The 19955-nt window shown below is 37.3% G+C and overlaps 1 protein-coding gene across 2 annotated transcripts in view; it reads left to right on the top strand.

Moving 5' to 3' along the window:
• The first annotated feature begins 8487 nt into the window (after positions 1 to 8487).
• Exoc2 (exocyst complex component 2) overlaps positions 8488 to 19955 on the top strand; it is a 190584-nt gene continuing 179116 nt past the window's right edge. Inside the window, exon 1 of one of the 2 annotated variants that reach the window (XM_040282200.2) lies at positions 8488 to 8734. The gene's annotated coding sequence lies outside the window, so the exon portion shown is untranslated. The remainder of the gene's footprint in view (positions 8735 to 19955) is intronic. The other variant, XM_005335159.5, reaches the window with a different exon arrangement.

The raw sequence follows: 19955 nt of genomic DNA, 5'->3' as shown, positions 1-19955 counted from the left end.
CATCCACTGACTGCTACTGGACCATAGTGCTCCTGGCCTGGCCATTAGGAGATCTCTGTGACATGATGTTTACCATGACCTGAAATAAACTTGGAGGGTAACAGTGACTAAAACTAGATAGAGATTTTAACTCCTAGGACTCCATAAATTTGCTCACATGAGAGAAGGCTTTTATTTCTAAATATTTCTAAAAAAATTACAGATGATTATTAATTATTAATATTAATAGCAATTAATTATTAATATTAATACAAATGCTAATAGTAGCAGTAGTATAGATTCTTTGAGAGGACAATGGATCAGCTTATTATTGATCAGAGTTACAAAATTTTTTACATTTAGTTATTTCACATTTAAATAAACTGTTAAGACTTGGTGGAAGAGTATTCATTAAATCCTACATATTTACTTCACAAAATGCTCCTACAATGAGAAATATTCTAATTTCCACTTAAAAATGTAAGCGTTATTAGATTTATAAAAGTTAATTTTGTCAGGCATGGAGGTGCATACCTGTAATCCCAGCAACTCAGGAGGCTGGGGCTGGAGTATTATTAGTAAGACTCTCAAAAACATAGCAAGATCCTGTCTCAAAATAAAAAGGGCTGGAGATGTTAGCTCAGCTGTAAAGTGCCATTGGGTTCAATCCCAGTGTAAAAAAAAAAGTTAATTCGATGTTACTATTATGCTAAGAAAACATGCATTCTTACTGAATAAAGTAGAAAGCTCAATTTCATGAAAGAACTACCTGCATTCTATAATTATATTTTGTAAGAAAGATCACTATTGTAAATTATTTGGGTTCACTAAATGTTATGAAATTTATAACACTTCTGATAATTTACAACTACTTAATATGTAGTTATTAGATTTTTAATCAGGATGTGCGTACAGTTTTAAAACACATTTAAATAATTTGTTATTGTCATTTTTCAAAGACAGTCATAAAATGTATTTAATAGTATATTATCTTCATGTGAAGTCACAAAGACCCACTCTTGTATATTTCATTAGGGTCTCAAAGATGCATATGAAAATGCACACATACAGTGACATATAACTTCTAATATAAATTCACATTAAAAATTAAAAGGTTAATAGACTATGGGGCAATTAACATTTTATAGTAAGGAGTTTATTCATGTTTACATTGTAAAGAGATTTGTTGTGACGCTAGCTTGAGCCTGGGACGATTTCCACCCTCAAATACTGCTTATGTAATCATGGTTACACATAAACCTAACCAGGAGAATAGTTTTATATTTGATTCCACTCAAAATTTGCTGATTTAAACATGTTAGAGTATGCTTGAAAAACAAGCAGATTCTTCAGAGTTTGAGTGGGTATTTTCTTATTTGTTATAGATTTTTCTCCAGCAGTTTTTCTTAGGCAACTGATTTGTATTAGCTCTAATCAAAAACACTGACAAAACAAGAGTGGGACACACACTAAATAAATAAAAATTAAAAAATCAAACGAAGTTTTTAATTTATTCTTCTCACTTTCCATTACCCAAGATACATTTTTCTTCTGGAAAATTAATAATTAATATTGCAATTACTACTACTACTACTACTACAACTACTACTACTACTACTACTACTACAACCACTAAGGTAAAGACATAATAGTAATAGTAGTTGGCAAGAGATAATATGTAGAAAAAAGAACAATGCTTTGCATATAAGAGACATTGTGTCAATATTGTGGAACTGGAAAAAAAATTCAAATTCAATTTGCATTGCTGTACACGTACAGAAGATCTCCCTGAATTAGTGACTGGACAGTTTGGGCAGAAAATAAACCTATTTTGTAAGTGCTTTCTAGATTGCACTGCCTTTAGGATCAGTAAATACAGATTTCTAAGACATCTTTAAAGGAAAGAATTATTGTGTTGTTATAATTCAAGAAAGGAAAGCAATGTGAAAATTCTGTAAATATAGAAAATCAACTAATATGCAAAAGGCTTCCTTCCCTGTTTGATGTGGGAAGCTGACTCGTCTCATTCTACACAAGCATTCTAAATTCTTTGAGAATTAATTTATATTTTATTTCTCTTAAAGCATGCCAAGACTCATTTTGGGAGCAAAGGAGCATATAGCAATGCATTTCATTCTCTTTTTCTTTTGAATAGTATTCTACTTGACATTATAGAGTTTCTGGCCTGAAATTATATTTACTAGAAAAATTGCTGCCAAACTTAGAGTCAGTAGTTACTAGCATATTTGTGTAAACCAAGAGCTTAGAAAACTGGATGGTGTTTAATATTTTTTTTCCTGGATATTAATCAACATTGTGCCTTGTCACATCATGGCTAGTCATTTTTCCATTAGGCAGTGGAAGAGGATTGGCATTTCAAAGCAAGCCAGCATTGTAACCAAGGAAAACAAAATTCTACAAATTCTAGTTCAAAACTGATTTTCCTAAAGAATGAAAACTTCCTTTCTCAATATGTTTTAGCAAATACATGCTTGCAAATAGGAGGTTGTTTAACAGCAGTAGCAATTATATTTAAACATATCCAAAACCCAAAAGATGTGAAGAAACAGATAATAATTACTAACATTTTCTTTCACAAAACAATGCCTGCAAAAAGACTTAATGGTTGGTCATCAAGAGTATATTACTTTCTAGGATATAATTTTAACTGTATAGTTGGAGAGATAATTCTCCATTAGATCTTTTAAAATTATTTATTTATTCTAATTTATTATACACGATGGCAGAATGTAAAATCTTTCATATTATACATATAGAGCACAATTTTTCAAGTCACTGATTGTACACAAAGTATTTTCACACCATTCGTGTCTTCATACATGTACTTAGGGTAATGATGTCTATCCATTAGTTCTTAAATAAAAGTTTGTTAGGAATCCCTACATGTCTACAGAGTCCTGAAAAGCTATAGTTTATTAGAAGGAAATCATACATATGTGCTTAAATCTTCCATTAATGTCTGTGCATTCATTTGAGCTTCTCATCTGTTAGTGAAATAAATACACATCTTGTTAAACAGATGTAAAACATAATAATAATGCAAATTGACACAGACTCGAACTCCCTAGATCTGAAAAATGTGGCCAAGCTTAGAGGAAATTATTTAATGGAAAAGTAGGATTTCAATAAAAATGCAAAATTGAAAATGCAACTCACATATTTAACATTATATTGTTTTCCTCTTTATTACTTTACTTCACAGCTAACCTATCATGGTTGGGCATTCTACAACTGTATCCCAGCGAGGGACAAAAAAAAAAAGCAAAGAATTAGTTTCCAGGGCAAGGGATTTTGGGGAAAGTGTGGAAATGATTCAGGACAGAGGAGCAAAAAGTTATAGAAACAGAAAAGGACCAATAATCTGCTTCAAGGTTGGAAAGAGCAACTACAAAATTCTGTCTCAAATGGACTGTAATAAATTTAAAGAACAAAACATCTGGGAGGGGAAAATCCTTTAAATGAATAGTAGAACAATTAGTGTGATCTACTACCACTGGCATATAGTTACTTGGAAAATCTTCACTAACGTCACCCACATGTCCTATTGTGTATGATGGCCAGAAAAAGTCACCAGAAGAGAGAGCCTGCAGCTCAAACTTGCTACAGAATAGCTATTTATTGAAAAATGTACTTCTATCTGACCACCTTGTTTTAAAATAACGAGAACTCTCATGAGATGGAATAATCAGGGTAAATACGTAGGATCCAGAGTGCAGGCTTTAAATTTCCAAAGTAATTTTTCTTTTAATTGATACTCTATAATCAACTCTTTATTTTTCAGGGGATAAGAATATTTTCATGTCTTTATTTTTGGTATTTCACTGTTAAACATAGTTAACAGTGTTTAGTAGTTTTTCACTAGGGGTGAAGAAATAAATTACTATTCAAACCAATTGGTCATGTATCTCTGTTACAAGGATTCAGTCAAGGAGAATAAAGATTCAGACCTCTGGCTAAAGTATGATGTGGAAATTATCTTTGGCTTTTAATTTTGTGCGTGCTCCTTATCCTTTAGTACCAGGGGAAATATAAAGATGAACTGACAATAGGCAACTTCCTGCAGGTGCAGGACAAGTACTTAAGGACCTAGACATCCTAAGTGGCCAGGACACAACTGTAGTGCACAAGTGCTGCCAGTGTCCTACACAGTAACGCCTGTCATCACTTTTAAAAACTTTTGGAAACTATGTCAGTCCCTGAGAGGGGAACACCTCCGAGCTAATTTGGGGGAACCCTACTGAACACAAAGGGTGAGAGACCTGTTGTCAAGTAATTTAAAATCCTTTGAAAGGACTCAGATAAAATTTGTGTCATATTAGAATTTAAAACAAATGAGATCTGAAGACAGACGGCAAACAGCATACAAGGTAACACTCTAGGACCATGCAAAGCCTTGTTAAAGGAGTGTTGGCACCAATCAAAGCTTGTACACAATGTTCCCTGCCACTGTGAAACTGTAGCTGATACTTCTGATCCCAATGGGATGATAGGCCTTGGCCACGGAGCTGCCAAGCGGAAGCCAGCAGACTCTGCCCTAGGCTTGTCTTTATGGGCACCACCACATCCATGAAATAAACTGAGAATATGAAGTCATTTTCTATTATTGCTGACATTACTAACAAAATGCCAATTGGTCTTATTACCATTGAACAAGCTATAGAGGAATTTCAAGTGGAAAATTCCAAAAGATAAAATAAATACAATTTAAAATAAGATTATATCTTATGTTCAGTTAGAAATTCTTCATTTAGAACATGAAGAGGTCTTAATTCCTATTCACAGAAAAACACAGAATTAGGATATTTTGTATCCTCTGCAGTGTAAAGTAGGGCTGGCAGGGATAAGAGAATTCGCTTGTAGGTTGCTCAAATGAACTATTTTCAGATCCCTACCTGGTTTCTTTTCTCTAGGTTATGTGGCTTCATATCTCTTTGGCAGTGAGTGTCTTTCCTCAATTTCTCCTTTCCCTTCTGGACCACCTATGGATACAATCTACTTCCAGAGACCCCCAGATATAAACACAGGTGTTAAACACATCTGCATTATTGCACTGGGTGGCAGCAATGGCCATATGGTGGGAGTAACACTATTGTAACACCATACCCCTTCGTGGAGCCAGCTTTATTTACATTTTTTTAAATTAAAATATGCAAATTGCAAGTAAACATGAAAAACCACAGAGCTGTACTTTGTTGTTTGATGTTGAGGACTCTTCAGATACAGAGCTCTGAAGCCAACAAGAAATGTAGATGGTTAAGTCCACATAAACTAGGAGCACACAATAGCTAAGACAAAGGTAAAAACAGAACCAGACAAGCAGCTTCCTTAACTAAAAAGGACAATCCAGGGATTGCTAAATCAGAGTTTGTAATTGTTCCAGTCTCATAGGATTTCAAATAATCCTTGTAATTTTAAAACACAAAGAATGACAAAGCTGGTGAAATATCTCAGGCATCTATATAATATCAAGATTTATATATCTAGTGTTGCTTACTTTTTTGTGCCTTTAAGTAGCCATTCAGCATATTTTGAGATAGACAATTAGAAAGAAGACTGTCCTCTAAGTTTGCTAATATCAAAATGCAGCCTGACTTTAATTTTAATTTTTCATTCAACACACATTTATTGAGTACATATTATGTGTGAGGCATTAGTGAACAATGTAAAGTCCCTTTCCTTAAATGTATACTTTAGTGGGAGGAGCCAAATGAAGAGATAATAATCAATATACAAATATGACTAAAGTAGCGCTGGCACGGACAAGATAATCCCCAAGAGAATAAGTGTACAATTCAGCACTCAATGAATGGGACGGTCAGCTTGGTCTATCTCATAACAGTTAAGTCGCTGTAGTATCTACAATAATGAATAAGGCAGTAATCTGCCAGCAAGGATCATAGAATTTATGGGTTAACAGATCACCAAATTTCAATTTTTGGTAAAAAGGATCATTCAGATATGGCAAACTGCAGTTATAATTATAGGATTAGGTTGTATTCTTATTATGGTCCATTTCAAACTGATATGCCATGCAGTACAGAACACTTAGGGTGTTGATTTCATGTAAATTGAATACATAAATAAAGTATCTAAAGAGCAGAGCATTGTGTTTTTCATGGTGTTTCCTAAGACTGTTTCCAAAGGGATTTCATGCTTCAAAGTTATTCTTTCTCTCTAGGTCCAATGAAATCTGACACAGAATTGAAAACACAAAGCTATCCAATCATAGTTAATTGCCCCAACAGCTACTATTGCAATTTTAGTTTTAATGATTTTATTTTCTGACAACTTCTGCATATACTGTGCTCATGTTTGCTGGTTGGCTTAAGAATTAGGATCAGAAACCTAAGAAAAAAGAAAGAAAACAGCACTAATATTAACAAAAGAGTCTCTTTCCTTTTTTGAGTGTTTTGTTTTTTTCCAGGAATTTATTATTATTATTATTGTTATTATTATTATCATCATCATCATCATCGTCATCCAGGATCTGTGAATTCTCAAGACATAAACATCCTGACTTAATGGCAGGATTGCCTAACCTGAGAAATGGCATGTCACTGAGACCCAGAGGATTTGGTTTCATTGTGCAGGAGGAGTAATGAGATTTCTCACTTTATTTTCTTTGGACCTCTGTTGCCAAGTTTCTGATTCACATTTAAAGAGTCTTCCCCTTGCTCTTTAAAATGAATAATCCTGGGGACAGTCAGGTTATTGCATACTAAAAGAACACTTTGACACATCCTCTGAAAAAAAAGAGACAAAAATGAAGTCATGTTAAATCCTATGACTCAAGGAGTCGGTACATATTATCATCTTTCTATCCCTAGATGTATTTCCAGAATAAGTGTACAATTCAGCATGCAATGATATTTGAAAAGTAAGAAACATAAGTTGTTTTTGGTTTATGACAATAGCAATCTTGGTTGGTTCTGTCAGGAGCTGAACCAGAGATAAGGTTTCCAGGGCTAGTATTTGATGTGGGTAGTGACATGGGAGACAGCAAGCTGGGAGGGGGGAAGCCAGTCAAGGTGTGCTAGGAGGTGCTTCCTTCACTGAGGGCAACAGGAGCACAGCCTTCTTGGGAAGTGTGCGATGCAATGGACTATATGCCTCTAAGCTACACACCCAGAGAGAGCCTGCTGGTGTGTTTACACACCAGCTCCTAGAGCTGTTGGTTGAGGCTTGCTTCTGGGTGAATGAATCCTCCAGTGCTCCCAGCTTCTCTGTTCCAGAGAGAAAGCTCTCAGGCACAAAGAAAGGTACAGGTGTTCCCAGAAAGTCACTTCAGTTGAGGGTATATGGATGGGGCAGTTTCTAAGTGTCAGGTAGCTGTACAGTCAGGGTATGTAGGAAGTACTAATTAAAAAGTTCTCTCTTGTTTACTTTTTCACTTTTCTCTACTACTGTCTACCAGTGTGCTGTGTCCTGTTTCTGATTTCTCATGGTGGTATATAATCACACTTTATTGGGGGTGAAAAAGACCTTAACAGGTTTGACCTTAGGGTCCACTGCTGCACTTGGTCCTGATGGCCCAGATATTATTAATATTTCTCCTTGATTGCCCATCTAGATTCTTCTCATGTGCAACTAGCATTTCTGAGGTCCAGGTTGCTTACTCCATGAAATGACCCAGACCTCTGCCGTGTGTGGTCTGGTTAACTTGCCTTTGTCTGACTATGACAGCTGCATCTCCTTCTCCCTTGGTCTTTCCTGTTTTAGTTAGTGGAACCACCACTACTCACGTAAGCAATTTAGTATCTTCCAGATATTTCTCTCTCACAGCCCTTGCAAATCATGTCAATTTTACAGTCAACAAATTCCCAGCTTGATCACTATGCTCTACCTGCCTCATTGTCCCCTAGAGCTGACCACTGTCCTTTCTTTCTGAGATTGCTGCAGTCACTCCCAAAGGATGCTACTTTTCCTCTCACCATTCCATGATTATCCTTAGCCAGGGAACAAAGTGGGAAGAGATTGCGCTAGCTTTATGCCTGCACAGCACCAGGTCCAAGGGTTCACTCAATATTCGTATTCCAGTCACCTCTGTAATTTCCGTGGTATCATGATGTCTGTATGTCATCTTGTCTTTTAAGGCTTCAACAGGAGCCATAGAATTCTCAAGGGACCCTATGAGGTGGATCCTCCAGACTTGGTGGGCCATATGGACCTGCAGCAGTTCTTGGACCTGGTGCATGTAGTCCCTTAATGTACCTTTCCTGATCCGGTGTAGTCCCTTATGTACTCCTTGACTCTTGCAGTGTTTTAACTCAGTGCAGCTTTTCGATCCTGTGCTGCCCCCTGACCTGGTGCTATTACAGGGTGCAGGGCCCATCCTTAACGGTGTCATCCCACGGCCTTTTTGAAAATACCATGGGGCAAGGAAATGAGAGGTACACATGGCACACTCTTTGAGGTTACGCGAGGCACGCTCCTGTGCGGACAAAATGCCTGTTCGCGTGCAAGCCGGCAGCTGGGTCCCTTGGAAAGCAAGGCACACTAGCTTTCAGCTCTCACGGTGTCCACCTTCCGCAGCAACCCAGCCCTTCCTCTCCCGGAGAAGATCAGCCTATCCAAGACTCGGCGCTCGATTACTGGGCGGATCGATGAGCTCGGCGCCCGCGGCGGGCGGAAGTGTGGCGCGGGCGGTTGGACGGCAGCGGTCCGGAGCTACTGGCGTGAACTGCTCGGACCCCAGTCTTTGACGCTGTAGTCGGCGGCCACAGACCGACGCGAGGTATGTGTGGGCCTAAGAGATCCTGGCGGAGGGCGCACCGCGGATCGCACTGTGAGGCCGAGTGGAATTCGCGGCCGCCCTGCGTCGGCCCGGGCCTTGGCTGCGAAGGGCTGGGGGCCGCGCGTCCCCGGCCCACCCGCGGAGGGCACCTGCAGCCAGGCTCCGCGCCACCTGACGCCTAGGCTCCTTGACCCCTACCGGCCTGGGTGCCTCGGGCCCACCTGCCCCATTGTGCCTCTGTGTAGTTGTCACTGGCAGGTCTGAGTTTACTGGTGAAAAGTGAACGCGAGGCACATTTTATCTGTTTGCTTAAGTATGCATCCACTTAGGGCTCTAGGACGCTTACTAGGTGCCTGCAACTTTATCTTGGCGTTTGCACCTATTTGATCCTTAGAAGAATTGGGTAGGTGATATTAGCTTATCCCATTTTACAGATGGGAAAATGGCGACTCTGGTTAAACAACGAGCCTGAGTTCATATATAGTTTCTCCAGTGATGTAACTATTGTTGAGCGCACGACCTCCTGGAAGCCTGATGATATGCGTGACCTAGTATCTCAAGATTTTGTAAATAGGCACTTCTTTAATTCCAAGAAACTGTTCTTGAGAGAATTTGTTTTTAAATTGTTATTTTTAATTTGCTAAAGATGTATGAGAAATCTTGTTCAAGTGTGATATATTTATGAAACTGTTAGTCTGTTCACATTTAAAAACAAAGTCAGACACACCTTAATTAAAACATTTGGGTATCCTGTAGTGAAAAGCTAGAGCAGAGAGTATGTGGATCCATCTCCTAATGCTTAATAATATTTTGTTTGTAAATGTTGGTGTGTGCTGGTCTAGTCTATATGTAACAGACTCCTTTAATGAGAAAGGAATTGAAAGCCAAAGTCTTCCCAAGGATGATTTGTGTGTGAAAAGTTGGTGAATCACGGGTTGAGATAGTGAAGATGATGTATGCCTAGTATTTACATGTTCTTTTCTTTTTTTAAAATATTTTATTAGTTGTTGATAGGCCTTTATTTACTTATATGTGGTGCTGAGAATCGAACCCAGTGCCTCACACATGCTAGGCAAGCACTCTGCCACTGAGCCACAATCGCAGCTCTACATGTTCTTTTCTGTTTAAGTAGAAGCATTAATTTTATGTAGGGAAGCAGAGGATCCTCCAGTATAACAAGGAACAATTCTTGGAAGTTTCAGAAAGTTATTTTTTATCAAAATTTTAGTTTCTAGTACTAGGTATCATTTTGAACTATTACCTTTCTAAAAGATGATTATTAACCTCTTCAGTTTCTTTTCATTCCACAAATATTCGGGAGCTCATTATTTGCAAATCTTAAGATTTGTGTTAACAGAAAATGAAATTGATACTCATACACAGGAAGTCTTCTAGTAAAGGACTTGGAACAATTTCTAAGTGTCAGGTAGCAGTACAGTCAGGGTATATAGGAAGTACTAATTAAAAAGTTCTCTCTCGATTACTTTTTCACTTGTTCTTCTTACACATCTTTTTTCCTTTTGAGACAGGGTCTCACTGTGTTGCTCACACTTGTCTGGAATCTGGGGCTCAAGTGATTCTCCTGCCTCAGCTTCCTGATTGTTGGGAGTACAGGTTGGCACCATGCCAGGCTTTAGTTTACTTATCTTAATCTGGCCAGGGTTACTAGTATGTCACCTGTCACATAGTAGGTTTTTTTGTTTTGGATACCAGGTGCTTAACCACTGAGTGACAATCCTAGCCCTTTTTATTTTGACACAGGTTTCACAAATTTGCTTTGGGCCTTATAAATTGCTGAGGATGACTTTGAATTTGCAGTCCTCCTGCCTCAGCCTCTGAGCTGCTGGAACCACTGTTCTTCAATGTTTATTGAATGGGTGAGCTTTAGACTGGTATTGAGTAGGGGAGATTTTGAAATTGACTGGAATAGGAAATAACATTGATCATTCTGCCAAGCAGTATGTTAAAATGTTGAATGATCTTAGACCCTGGGGAATGTGTTCTTGGACCCCCTGGGCTGCTCCTGAAATGCTTTAGAGTAGGTTTATGTTAAAAAAATAATTATTGAAGCAAATATACAAATTTGAATGAATTATAGAGAAATTATGAATCTTGAAGCTGTGTACACACCCATAGGCATTCTAGGATTCAGTTTGAAAATTACAGAGTCAAAGGTAGTTTGGTTTAGGAGTTAAAGCAGCCATCACTAGATCTTGGGCTACAACTGGCCTGGTTGGCACTAGCTGAGTTCCTTAGTCTCTTTGGGCCTTGGATTCCTGTGTGTGTGTGTGTGTGTGTGTGTGTGTGTGTGTGTGTATGTGTGTGTGTGTGTGTGTGTATTCAGAGACTATATAAAACTAGATTAAAAAAATTTTTTAAATATCTTCATTTTATTAATTTATTTTTATGAGGTGCTGAGGATTGAACCCAGTGCTTCACATGTGCCAGGCAAGCGCTGTGCCACTGAGCTACAACCTAGCTCATAGATCTTCTCTCTTGAAGAATCCTTTCTGCTTTGAAAATTTCCAACTCAGTTAATCCTATAACCACTAAGCACTTGTCTTATTCCTGTATTGTGTTAGGGGCTATAACTATTGATGGACTAAACTCTTGACGGATAGGGATTAGTTTCAGTTATTTTTGTCCCTCCCAGTCTCAGCATATGCATGATATACACATTGTAAATAAAAATATTAGCCTGGATTTAGAATGGGCATTTTTGTCCTCTCAATTAAATAACAGCACAGAACTAAACTGCGTGTAAGTGCAGCAGGAGCTCAGAGGAGGGAAGGATCTGGGAAAGCTTTGAGGAGCTAAGACCATGATGGGGCAAGTTGTGTGAATATCTGGGTTCTACACCAGGAGCAGAGGCCCAGAGGCTGCTGCGTGAGTGGATTTTGGGTTATGGAATGCCTTGAAGGTGAAGGCAGAAGTGTTTTGAACTGATTAGTTAGGCAATAGTTTTGTCTTGAAAATTATCTTAGGCAAGCTCAAAAGCTTCTTGAACATTCTTTAATATTGAAGGTAATATTTAAGAATGGAGTGGATCATTCAGTTTGCTTTATTTTTGCTTTTGGATTTAGCAATTCCTTTTAAATATTTTCCACTCATATTAAATTTTGGTGCTAATAATGAAAAGGACACTGGATATCTGGATTTGGGAAGCCTGGATTTTCATTTATGAGACTGTCAGCTATTCAGGCTGGATCAAGAGAGTGCCTACAATGGTGCCTGGCATATAGTAATCCCTCAGGTATAAGTGCACAGAGTTGAAGGACTCTCCATTTTCTACTGCTAGAAGTACTTGCTTTGGCATGGCTGTATGGCTGTAAGCATGGATGAATTTTTTCTTTCTTTCTTTTTTTTTTTGGTATGGGGGATTAAACCCAGGGGTGTTTAACCACTGAGCCACATCCCCATCTCTTTTTATGTTTTATTTAGAAACAGGACCTTGCTGAGTGTTTAGGGCCTTATTAAGTTGCTGAGACTAGGTTTGAATTCATGATCCTCCTGTCTCAGCCTCCTGAGCTGCTGGGATTATAGGCATGTGCCATCGCACCTGGCATGGTTGAATTTTTAAAGGCTTTTTCTAGTTTTAAAATTCTGTAATTTTGGAGGGTGTGTAATTTAACTTTAATTATATTATAATTTTCCTGAAAAATAAAATAAGACAAAAAGCCAAGATTATAATCTTTAATGAAAGCCCTATGTAACATGATTTACGTCTGTGTAAATGAAGATCTCAGCAGGAAACAGAATTAATGCCAGAATGTTTAAATGAGGAGGCTTTAATAAAGAGGTGTGGGAAGGGTTAGGAAAAGAAGTGAAACTCAAAGAGAAAGCAACAATTGGAAGGGACAGAAGGAGAAAGTAGAGCCCACTGAGAGCTAGTGATGTGCGGGTAGGTATAGCTATTGACCCAACATGGTGCTGGGGGCTGGGGGGGGGGCAGCACTGAAATGTACCAGCCTTGAAATTGGTCCCCTTCAGAAATCCAAAGCCCAAACCTCCCACTCTTTGCTTATAGTGTTATCTTTTTATCTTTCATGTTCCCATCTCTGTTGTACTTTACCTCTTTAGGAGGTTCCGTGATCTTCAGTCACTTTCATTGCCCACATGCTCAGTTGTTTCATTGTCCTTGTATATAGCAATTGTCTGGCAAGTTCTCAGCCCTGCATGATCTCAGCTCTTTATCTTCTGTTATGTTTGGGTCTTGGTTGTTAGAACCAGTTGGGCAAAGCATTGTATCTAGATTTGTGTCCCTATAAATCCTTGGTCCCCAGTCTCAAGTGGGCATCAAGGAATCTTTCTAGAGTTGTTCTTATCAGTACCTGTTTCCAATCTCCATAGAATTTAATTTTAGTATTTTTTTTACACTTTTCAAACCTCTCATCCATTTACATCATCTACTCTCTTAGCACATGTTCCTGCCACCTGTTTCAAAAATAATAATGGAGCTGTCAGAGTAGAATCCCATGCTTTCTCTTCAATTTTTAACTTGGTTTATTGTTTTCTTCGTTTTGAGGATTTCTACTTTTTTTTTTTTGGTTAGAATCTCTGCCTCTTTATTGAAGGGATCTTTCCCTTCCTGCATTTTCTCATCCTTTACTTCACAGATCAGTTTAACTATGTACATTCTGAGCTCCTTCTCTGACATTTCTTCTGCTTTGGTGTTGATGGATTCTGTTATTGGAGTATCTTGGTTTGTTTGGAGTAATTTGTTCCCTTGCTTTTTCAGGTTGTTTGTGTGTCTACCCATCTAACAGTATTAATCTGAGGCAGTAGACTTATAGTGTCCCTGAAGGTTTCCAGTACTTCACTTGCGAAGAATCAGGGTTTCTCGATTTCATGCCATGGAGCAGTTAGGAAAGCGACCCCGTCTATTCTGCCATCTGAAAAGCCCAGGCTTATCCTATATTTTATCTTGTCTCCAATGTTCCTTCTTGGTCGCCTAAGGCACATTCTCTTTCCCTTAATCTGTATCTCTAAACATTGTTGGAGGAGGTCAGATTTTTTTCCTCATCCATAAATAAATACATTAATTATTACAATGGCTATAATAGATAAAATGGACATACTTATTAAGTTCCATTTAATATATCAATTAAATTACTAGATTTCTCCCAAGGGATTAAAATGTAAACACCTGTGCTTTCAATTATTTTTTATTTGTAGACATAAAGAAGGAAAAGAGGTCTAAAGAGGGCCAGGAAAGCAGGATGCATTATTTCTTGTTAGTTCACCCTTTTTCTGTAAACATCCCTTCTGAGATCATGAGTCTTCTTAGGAGGATCTTTTATGAAATACTGTTTGGACCCCCTGGATTCTTCCAGGTTCATTCATGATTGGTTTTGTTAACCATGACTTTTGCAATGAAGCAGGAAGAAAAAGGATTAATTTAGAAAACTGGACCACAGAGGTTCATGACCTTGATTCTGAAACTTGCCCCACCCTGTAAAATTTGTGGTAATGCTGATGTAACTTGACCCTACCCAGGAAGAGTGGAGTCTTGAGTTTACAGAGTACTAAAGAAAGGAAAAGCATTCCTTTGAACCCTTTTCTCAATATTTCTGGGAGATTCCTTTGAGTCTAGCTCAGCCTAGTGGTTACAAATCTATTCTACAGGAGATTGGGTGTGCCTCAAGGACAACATGAGTTCTATAATTCTGTTTTGTCATGAGTGTCCTGAGAGCCTAGCTGAGTCTAATTTTGTGTTGAAAGTCAATAGGCAGCTCTATAACCAGATCTTTCTGGGATTGGCTGCTACCAAAATGGCTTTGGGAAGGGTAATGCTACTTAGTGCTTTTTAAACATGGCTGTGAACACAGAGAGCTAGAGTGGATCTAGGGTCTGAGATTCAACTCACATTTCTGGTTTGTTCCCTGGTGATGCTGATATTGCTAGTTTGAATAGCATGTTGGGGATAGGGTAGAGTAGGTGGACTTGAAGGGTTTTTTTGAGTGTCTTTTAGGGGAAATGTCCCATTTGTATGGCCTAATCTATTAAGAAAATAGGGCTTTAACATGATGAGAGATTTTTTTTGGCCTACTTATTGAAGTTTCTCCAATTCTTAAGTGAATCAGAACTTATATTTTCCCTGTAGCTGAGCCTTGCTGCTTCTTTTTTTCAGATTTCACCTCTGTTACTTAAATCAGCAGAACTCTTCTTTACTAAATAGTCAAAAATATTACTTTTATGGTTCTAAAACTCTTTGTTGCTTGTGGTTTCATTTTCTGATTTTTTTCTTAATATTATTGCCACTAATTAATTTTTTGAAGTTTTGTAAAGAAAGAACAATTTACTGTCTTTAATTCTACCAGTAAATACTTTGGAAAATTAAGATTATGTCAATGCAACATGGGGAAATCATGAAATTTTATGGTTTCTATTGCAGAAACATTTTCAGTTCATCTTTGTGGGCTTGGTTAAATGAAGAAGTGAATGGGTTGAAAGTAAGATAAATCTATGAAGAAAATTCAGTTATTTAGGTATACATTATAAAAAAAGTCACCTTTTGTCTTTCTTTAGTGAAATGCTTTAATAATGGTAATTTTCTCTTTTGACCTGTGATGGATAGGAGGTTAATTGATGTTAAATGGATGCTTTGTTAATCCTTCATCAGCTACTAAATTGGTACAGGGGAACGGGTCAAGACTACACAAGGCCATGACCAGCTTGTTTTCTCAGAGGTTTATGGTTCCACCCCTCCCCCGCTCCTCCAAACCACACACCATTCCAGCAGTAAGGAGAGGAGACTCTCCTTTGTCCCCCTCCCCCTCCTCTTCCTCCCATCCCCTTATCCTTCCTCCCTCCCTTCCTCCCTCCCTTTCTACCTCTCTGCTTCTGCCGAGTGACAGCTTGTAGATGTTGCGTGCGAGGCAGTTCAGCTGGCGCTGTGTGGTCTGAGTGTGTGGTCTCCAGCTCAGTCGAGAGGTTGCTAACAGGGTGGATGAGAGAGAGCAATACTGTTTACTTTAATTTATTTCGGATGCCGGAATTGTGCCCAGGGTTTCTCCTAAGCTTGATTCCACAGCTAGCAGCTTCAATCCCTCACAGCTGTGGTGCAGTCTGAACTCTAGGCTGGCCTCTCCAGACAGGCACTTTCCATAGCATCTGCCTGTTTAATCCCTTGTGGCTCAGAAATGTTAATGGCACTGCTGAGTGCTGTGATTATTTTGCTTTCACTATGTCAAGATATATGGCCTTGAAGAAATTTCTTTTGAGATAGAACTAGAGAAATAGAGCAGAAATTGTAAGATAAGTGACAAAGTTTTAGAAATTGTGAGAGCTATTATACAGAATTTGGATCAAATTAATCCAACTGTGCTCATGTAAAAGAATGTTGGAATTAGGTGACATCTGTCATGTTGAACAATTTTAATGAAATTAACCAATTTAAGCTGACAGCTGATTTCTTGACCTTTTTGGAAAATCCACATTGATTTTGGCATGCCCGTTTACTGTAGTTATTATATTTGTCAGCAGTGATATTGGCTTATTTTATCATAAAGATTTGGCAAGTTGAGACAAATGAACTTTGTTTTTATGTCATAATATAAATTTAGGACAGAATCTTTTTTTTAAAAATTTTTTCATTATGAATAGCTTAGTAATATTTTCATCCTTTCTCATTCCTGAACATTTTTGTTGAGATTGTCAAATATTTTGTTATTTGAATAAACATCGTTAGACTTTTAATATCAGTTGGGATTTGCCACTGTTTAGCCTCTTCACTTCTTTTTCTTCCAGGGTAGTCTTGCTGGAGTTGTGTTATTGTCCAGAGAGTGCTAGAAAATCTGGGCTACTAACATCTTGATCTTCCAAAGGAGTCAATATATATATAACTAGTACTTCTGCTCCTTTTATTGTTTTGTTTTGTTATCTTTAGTCTTAAATTTCAAACATGAACTCAGTTCCATCAAGGAGAGGGTAAAGCCTTCTCTGTCTTTGCCTTTCTTAGTATTGGCTGAGGTTTTCTTTTGTTTTATCTGACTTGGAATTTAGTAGTGTTGAATACTTTTTTTTTTTTTAATGCTATCATCTCATATTTCTTTTCCTTTTTTTTAAATTGAGGGGGTTGTATTTTTGGTGGTAACAATGTTAATCTAATGCTCACAAGAATTTTGAAACACTGTATATCCACAAAATTATGCAGCTATCATCTCTGTCTTAATTCTAGGACATTTCTTTACTCCCACAGAAAACCCTGAACTCATTATCGATCCTTTTATATTCATCCTCCCTCCAGACAACCCTGATCTACTTTTTGTGTCTATGATTTTATTTATTCTGAACTTTCATTTAAGTGGAATTATAAAATATGTGCCTTTTATGTCAGTTATGGCAAAATGAAGTCATTACCCTATGATATTTACCTAAGAAGTAAGATTCTCTTTCTATAAACAGAAAATATTGATAAATGATGATTATAGTTAAATAATCATAAATAGAAATGATTTATTGTATTTGCATTTTGTATTGTATTTGTATTTATTGTACTTGTATTTTGGAAACTTGGAAGTGTGAAATGTTCTAGGCTTTGATAGAAATGACGTGCACTTTAGGGGTAGCATAGTTGGTACCTGTTCCTAGCCTTTTCTGAGTTGACCAATGTCAGTGCTAATTGGTTGCATAAAATTTGATGTAGACTAAACTAATAAAATCTGATTGAGCTGAATCCCTCTATTTCTACCTTACCCATTATTGGGTTGAATTCTCCAGGAATGAAGAATAAGCCTGAAAAGGATCAGGCTTTTGCTTATTGGGAACTTAACTATTTTCCAGGGCAACTGATTCTCGTGGAAATGTAGAGAAACTGTAGAACCACAGCAGAGGGACAGCATTGTAAATGATAACATTTTCAAGTACATTTCTGTTGAAGACAAATTTATTTTTGAATCTAAGAAAAAATAAAAACACCCTCTGAACATTTTATTATTTAAAACTGAAAATCAAGAATCTTTTTATATGTTCTTACCACTGACTTTTCCTCTTTTATGTATGGATGTTTTAAATTTAAAAAGCAAACTAAACAGTTTTGGCTTAGTTCTTATAGGGATAAAGAATGGTTAAAAATAAATCTGTAGAAAGATTTATGAAGGGGTAAAATTAATTGTAGTTTAAACATTTAAAATTTTTCCTTGTTAAAAGAAATACATATTGCCTCAAAGATCTAGAACTATCAATTAGAATTTCTGATTTTTAAGTAATTTTGTACAGAAGTATTAATAGATTATTAATCTTTTCACCTTTTGGACCTTACCATTAAAGATCACATTTGAGCTTGAACCATTTTCACCCAAAGATGGTACATAGAAAAGGGATTATTCTGTTCAGATCTTTGTGGTTAATTTGGATTCATCTAATTCTTTTCTGTGGCATGTTCTGTATTGAGAATCAAGAGAAGCTGTCATGGTATATTTTAGAATGTAATTAGGGTATTCCCGGTTTCTGTGATAGTTTTGATGATAACTATTACGGCACAGATTTATTGGTTTAAGAAACTGTATGGGACATAGTACAGAATCAAGGAATAACATCTGTCCTGAAGGAGAAGAAATCTAGCTGACATCCCTTTGAAAGGCCATATCTCATGTTTTCTCATAGCTGAGCTTTCACATGGCCTTTGAGGTTTGTAGTTTTGTTATTGAAGAATCTAAAGAAGAGTTAAACTAGAGAGTTGATGTGTTCTGAGATCTGTGTAGCTCAACCACTAATTTCCTGAGTGTCTGGCCCTGTGCTAGATGTTAGAGAAACACGCATAGGATGACAGTCCTAGACATGCCCACTGAAGATGACTTTGTCAAGGAGCTTGACACAGTAATTCTTTTTTTCACCCACCCACCTGTTTCTTTAATGTAGGGGATATTGTAGTTGTTATAATCCCTTTCTTAGATAATTAACTTGTAGGAGAAAGGAACAAGTCCAAAAACAAATAAGCAAGCAAACAAAAAACCATTATGAGGCAGAACTGCCAAGAGGAGTCATCATGTGGTCAGTGTTCCTAAGGAAGCTGTCTATTCACTGCCTTACATCCCCTTCCAGAAGGGCTGCTCCATGTGGTGCTCCGGGATTAGAATTTTCTGTGCAGTATATAACCTATCTACATTTCTAAAAATTATATTCATTTCTAAAAATACTAAAATTTCTAAAAATTACATTTGTGCTGTTGACTCAGGGAAAACAGTACTTTTAGAAATTTATCTAAACACATTTTTTCCCCAGATGCTTCTATTCTTTTACAGTCTTATTGTCTCAATGTTAGCCCCTTCTTAATGTTATGCATCCTTCTCATCCTTTCTCTGTGTTCATCAGGCATATATATTTGTATAATTTTTTTTTTAATAGCATTGGTTGTATCCTGCTTCTAACACATCAACTAATTTTTTTGAGACAATGGAAAAAATGAACTTGGTCTGACTACAGAGTCCTTTGTAGACATACAAAATAAAATATTTGTGGAAGAAATGTGTTTGGAGTTTGCTTTAAAGTACTTTTTCAAAAATATGAAAAGGACTTGACGAGATGGGGTGGTTGAAATAGACATAATGCTAAAAGCTGGTTGATGGAAACATGGAAGTTCACTATGCTAATCTTTCTTCTTGTAAGTTTATGACTTCCGTAATAGAAAGTTAAAAAAAAAATCACTGGGAAAATCAGACCAGCATAGAGCTAGAGCCCAACTTTGAATTGCAACTCTACTACTTATTAACTGAATTTGTTTACTTGTTTTTGTTTTGTTTTATTTTTGAGATGGCGTCTTGCTGAGTTGTCTAAGCTGGCCCTGAACTCCTGGGCTCAAGACATCTTGCTGCCTAGCCTCCTCAGTAGCTAAGCTAGAGGTGCATGCCATTACATCTCACTACCAGTTTCTTTCTTTCTTTTTTTTCCCTTTTAGTTGTAAATAGACATAATAACTATTGATTTTTTTTTTATGTGTTGCTGAGGACCGAACCTAGTGCTGCACGTGTGTTACGCAAGCACTCTACCACTGAGCCACAACCCCAGCCTCACATTGTTTCCAAGCTGTTTAAGTGATTAATAAAATCACTTACCATTTTAGAATATTTCCTTCCAGAAGCTTCTGCCTATTTCTTTGTGTCTATTGCCTTTCTCTCTCCTCCCTCCCTCCCTCCCTCCCTCTCTCTCTCTCTCTCTCTCTCTCTCTCTCTCTCTCTCTCTCTCTTTTCCTATATTATCCAACTGTCAACATTTGTGTCTT

This window comes from Ictidomys tridecemlineatus, chromosome 8, assembly GCF_052094955.1.
Source record: "Ictidomys tridecemlineatus isolate mIctTri1 chromosome 8, mIctTri1.hap1, whole genome shotgun sequence".
In the NCBI taxonomy this organism is placed as follows: Eukaryota; Metazoa; Chordata; class Mammalia; order Rodentia; family Sciuridae; genus Ictidomys; species Ictidomys tridecemlineatus.
Note: the sequence above shows the minus strand (reverse complement) of the source record. Positions and strands in the feature narration are given on the sequence as shown.